Genomic DNA, 6,001 nt, shown 5'->3' on the forward strand with positions numbered 1-6,001 from the left:
ACTAATTAATATTAAAATCTGTAACATAATGTATTGTTTGGAGTTTAGTCTGTTACTGTTGCTATTTTTACCATTTCTTCTTGGAGCAACTGTAACGCACATAATTTCCTTAGGGATTAATAAAGTATTCTGATTCTGATTGTTTCAGGATGACCTGCCATTATCCAATCACACATCTGCTTACATGTATCTTTTGCTCATTTCTCCTCCTTTTCTTTTCTCTTTTTTCTAAACTGAGCACCTGGTGGCTTTGAACTTTTCTTGTCCATCTTCCATTGGTTTTAATTTTGCACTCCAGTATGAACACCCATCCCCCAACTCGAGGATCACCACAACATAATCTAACAGACCTACACCTTAGTTCACAGATTTACAACATTATAAATGCAATGTGCTCTATTTGGAACCAGCAGGGCCCCTCCCCTTTCGACGGGTTGTGTGTGAGACTTTAAATCATCAAACTGTAAATTTTAAATAGTTATTGATTCCTTTACCCCGAGTCCTAAAGTGTGTATTTATTTTCTTACTCTTCTTATATTTATTGTTTGTTTACTTGCACTGCTGTAACTGGAGCCTTGTTGTCTCGTCTCTCTATATTCTGCATTGTATGTAGCGGAGATGACAATAAAGTTTACTTTGACTTCAGCAGCGAGCAGGCGCACCGAGGGCTCTCGCGCTCACTTTTCGAGTATAGAATTTCGAAAAAACATCGGTGCAAATTATAAGTCTGTATCATGATGTTTTCGTGTTTGTTGGTTTGTTTTTATTTAGTTTTATTGCGAGTTGGTTATTAGATGCTGCTCCAGCCGGTCAGAAAATCCCCCGCCGCCCCGTCCCCTCCTCTCTGCGCCACAAGCAGCAGGCGCACCTCGCAAACGGAGGGCGCCCTTACTCCCAGCACATGATAGAAAACCGATCGGTGCCTATGCCGTTCCCAGTATGTGCTGGCTGACGTCGGGGCAGCATGAGTACGACCATTTTTTTTTTTGCCGATGCCCGTGATGCCGCCCCCCCACCACGATGCCGCCCCGGGCAACCGCCCGTGTCGCCCATATCTAAAACCGCTACTGGTTAGAGCTATATATATATATGTGTATCACATGTAACAATCATTACTAGTTTATTAGAAGTTAATCTAGCTTGTACTGGAACATAAACTTAATACAAGAAGAAGCACTCTGAAAGCACAAACCACTCTCTGGGCAGTTTTATTTTTAAGGGAAGATTATTACATTTTGTATATGTATTTTGTATTCTTTATTCTTTTTAAACTTGCTTTAAGAAGTTTGTAATGCAGTAAAAAAAAAATGCAATGTGCAATGTGCAAGCATTTTAATATACTTGACGTAATTTGAGCATAATATTTTTGGGTTGGTTTTTTTTTAATTCGTGTGGATATTGTAAATGTGTAAACATTCACTTCATTGTTTAATACAATTTGTTTAAATCTTTGGTAATAAGCATTAAGTGAATAAAGATTTGATTCGGTTTATTTTGTACATTCAAAATGTTTTGATGCATTCTCAGTCATCCAGGTAAGTAAATCCCAAAACGTTGATTCAGTTCATCTGGATGTGGTGTTTTCAGTGGGAGAAACATTTCATCACTGAGCCAGTCTCAAAATGCTACATCCAGATGAACTGAATCAACTTTTGGGGATTCAAAATTTTATGTATGTCAGGGGTCGCGGAGTGGAGGCGAGGAAGAAGGAACCCAAACGCAGGACTCGCAGGTAGGTGAAGCCGGGTGATTTATTGTCGATGGAGTGAACACACAGAACAGAGGTAGGAAATGGCTGGCTGGACGACTGACTGAATGAATGAAGGACGGACTGAATGGCTGACTGAACACAGGCGGAAACAACAACATAACATCAATGACACGACAAAGAACTGGTGAAACCGAGGAACTTAAATACACAGGTTGAATGATGACAATGATTGGAAACAGGTGAGTACAGGGCTGAACATAATCTGACTAATGACACGAGAGACAAGCTGACATGGGGAAAAAAAACAGGAAGTGAAAACATTGATGTGGGAAAACTGAAAACACTGGGTCACCGACCCAGGAACCCTGACAGTACCCCCCCCTCAAAGGCCGGCACCCGACGGCCAAAAGAGAAAAAGACCAGAACAGGGTGGGCGGAGGGGGCCCAGGACGGAGGGACGGAGTCCACAAAGAGACAGAAACAGTTCAGGCGGGCGGCCGCGTGGCCGGCGGCCGAGACGAGACAGTTCAGGCGGGCGGCCGCCGCGTGGGAGGCGGCGGCGGCCGCGCCGGCGATGACGTCCAGAACGTGGCTGGGGCGACGGTGCGGCAGCCGCAGGACCAGGCGAAGCAGAGGCTGACGCCAAGGCTGAGGCTGGACCAGGCGAAGCTGAAGCTGAAGCTGAGGCTGAGGCTGAGGCTGGCCCAGGCGAAGCTGAAGCTGAAGCTGAGGCTGAGGCTGAGGCTGGCCCAGGCGAAGCTGAAGCTGAAGCTGAGGCTGGCCCAGGCGAAGCTGAAGCTGAAGCTGAAGCTGAGGCTGGACCAGGCGAAGCAGAAGCTGAGGCTGAGTCTGAGGCTGGCCCAGGCGAAGCTGAAGCTGAGGCTGAGGCCGGCCCAGGCGAAGCTGAAGCTGAGGCTGAGTCTGGACAAGGCGAAGCTGAAGCTGAAGCCGAGTCTGAGGCTGGCCCAGGCGAAGCAGAAGCTGACGCCGAGTCTGAGGCTGGCCCAGGCGAAGCAGAAGCTGACGCCGAGTCTGAGGCTGGACCAGGAGAAGCTGAAGCTGAGTCTGGCCCAGGCGAAGCAGAAGCCGAGGCTGAGTCTGAGGCTGGCCCAGGCGAAGCAGAAGCCGAGGCTGAGTCTGAGGCTGGCCCAGGCGACGGCACGGGAGCCGGGGGTGACGGAGCCACAGCTTTAGGGCCAGCGGGCGCGGAAGCCCCTGGCTGGAGACAGGCAGGGCCAGCGGGCGCGGAGGCCCCTGGCGGGAGACAGGCAGGGCCAGCGGGCGCGGAGGCCCCTGGCTGGAGAGCGGCCGGGCCAGCGGGCGCGGAGGCCCCTGGCTGGAGACAGGCAGGGCCAGCGGGCGCGGAGGCCCCTGGCTGGAGACAGGCAGGGCCAGCGGGCGCGGAGGCCCCTGGCTGGAGACAGGCCGGGCCAGCGGGCGCGGAGGCCCCTGGCTGGAGACAGGCCGGGCCAGCGGGCGCGGAGGCCCCTGGCTGGAGAGCGGCTGGGCCAGCGGGCGCGGAGGCCCCTGGCTGGCAAGCAGGAGGGCTCACAGCTGGCTCTGGGTGCTGTGGCTGCAGGTCCGGGAACTGAACAGGGTGGTGGATGAGTGACTGAACTGACTGGACGGGAGGTGACTGGAGAACAGGACACTGAGCTACAGGGAACGACTGGACTGACTGGACTATAGACTGGACGACGGGAGGAGACTGGACGATGGGAGGAGACTGGACGACAGGGGACTGGAGTGAAGGCTGAAGAGCAGGTGAGTGAACTGACTGGAGTGAAAGCTGAACAGCGGGTGTGTGAGCCGACTGGAGTGGGGAAGCTAATGGCTGAGCTAATGACTGGGCTACTGAAGGGGACAAAACTGCAGCCTGGGCTAATAAGGCTGGTGCCTGAGCAGGGGACACCTCAGCTAGCCTAACCAGGGACAGTGCGAGGGCGTGAAAGGCTGGATCAGGAGGTGGATGAAGAGGTGAAGTAGTAGGTGAACCAGTTAGCTCTTCCAAGCCTCTAGGGTGGCCAGGCTGGATTGAGGCTGCCCTCAGCCTGGGTGCTGGGACAGGCACGGGAGGTGGCTGGACACCAGTCACCCCCACCCGGGAAGCAAGAGCGGATGTGGAGGTAGACTGCGTCGCAGCTGCCCTCCTCCTGGGAGCTGGCACTGGTGTGGGTGTAGGCCGGGCCCTAGTCATCTGAGGTGGTGAAATGGCTGAGGAGGAAGGCCGAATCTGGGCTGCCGTGCTGGTGGGAAATGGCTGAGTGATGGGTGTGGAAATAGTGACCGGGTGTGTGCTGCTGGCAGGTTTATCAGGGATAGGTCTGTTTTTTCTGCCACCACGATTTACAGTCTTTGCGGGAGCAGAGCAGAAAAAAATCTTCCCAGTCTACATCATCCAGGAGGGAAACTCCCCATGGATCGGTGGTGGATCTGTTATGTGTTTTATGTGAATAATCAGATGAAGGATGTGGAAAACAGTTAGTGGAACTCACCACCGGGAGTTGTTGAAAATAGTCCAATTCCTGACGGCGTGTGCGCCGCTTTCTCCGGGAAGAGGAAGCGGGCGGGGTAAACCACTGAGCCTCTGGCGTGGTAGCCTCCATTGAGTCGAGGTGGGAGGCGTAGCCGCGGTGCCGTGGCGAAGGTGGAGGTCCGGCGAATGAGGCGGCGGGTGTGTGAACGAGGAGCGGAGCGGCGAGAGAGGGAGCGGCCGAAACGCGGCATGAAACGTCCGCTCTCCGCGGCAAATGCTCCGGGGCAGGTGAGGCAGCAGGTGGGGGAACGCGGCGTCTCCGAGGCCCGCCCAGAGCCAGGCGAGTCCCCTCGAAGACGTGCTCTCTCTCAGCGAAGAGCCGCTGTTTTCCCCTGACCGCCTCTGCCCAACGGGAAAGCGCTGCCTCCTGCCGCTCGTAGAGGTCCGAGTCCGCTGGGTTCCAATCGTGTCTTCGTGGCACGGGTCGTGTCATTCTGTCAGGGGTCGCGGAGTGGAGGCGAGGAAGAAGGAACCCAAACGCAGGACTCGCAGGTAGGTGAAGCCGGGTGATTTATTGTCGATGGAGTGAACACACAGAACAGAGGTAGGAAATGGCTGGCTGGACGACTGACTGAATGAATGAAGGACGGACTGAATGGCTGACTGAACACAGGCGGAAACAACAACATAACATCAATGACACGACAAAGAACTGGTGAAACCGAGGAACTTAAATACACAGGTTGAATGATGACAATGATTGGAAACAGAAATCATATTGCCATTTTAAAAAGCTCTATGAAGCATTATTATTAATTTCACCTGCAGACTAATCTATTGGCCTTAAAGATGAAGTCAGAAGTCAAATGTGACATGAAGTTTTAAATTTTTATGCAGTAATTTCTTTCTTCTCATTTTAAAGGGGATTTACAGCCCTTTGTCTGTTCATGCACATTAAGCGTGTACAGAGGAAGTCAGGCAGCCAGATGTCTATCTCTCTAAAATTTTCCAACCACAGAAGAAATCATCTTCAGATCACATCTCTATCTCCATCCATTTTTACTTCTGAGAATTGCATTTCCTGCTCTGTCTCTCTGTGCGTGAGTGTGAATAACAGCTTATTATTTCTTTCTATTGATCAAGTTGTTCAGAGCCGACTGTTAAAACGGAGTGTACGACTGTTTCGCCAGGTTTAATCCCTATGCTTCACATTTTGTCTGGTACAAAAATGGGCGATACGTATATAAAGAGTGACATTTTTCACTTTTTTTTCTGTCCAGGGTGATTTATGGAACAGAGTGAATTACAGTAACAGAAGTATCTGTGCATTCATCAGTGTTCATTTCTTGAACTTACAGTGCCCCATGTGCCCTTTTCTTGAGGCAGATTTTTATTTGTTTTTAAATGTTTATTATAATTCTTTTTAATGTGTGTGCGTGTGTGGAGTCCTGTCTGTGCCCCTCGACAATAATATTTAACTATTAATCACATTTTTGCTAAATAAAAGGATCTAGCTTGCATCAGTCACATGACTACCATTAACCAATGATCGCTCTTGATGGCAGAGCGCACCGGTTATGAGCCGGGAACGAGCTCGCAAAGAGCATGCACATTTTTTGCCGTCTGCGTGGTGCAGAGCTGTAGGAGAAACACAAGTTAATTGAGAGATGCAGACTGATGCAAAAACAGTAAGTAGGTGTACAGCGTACATTGTAGTGTATAGCACACAGCAGTATTAGGTTATTATGTACACGTTGGTCAACTGTCTTGTGACAACCAGAGATGGGCAGTAACATGTTGTAGCCCATCAGGTA

This window comes from Neolamprologus brichardi, chromosome 6 (genome assembly GCF_056152115.1).
Source record: "Neolamprologus brichardi isolate AB-2024 chromosome 6, ASM5615211v1, whole genome shotgun sequence".
Taxonomy (NCBI): Eukaryota; Metazoa; Chordata; class Actinopteri; order Cichliformes; family Cichlidae; genus Neolamprologus; species Neolamprologus brichardi.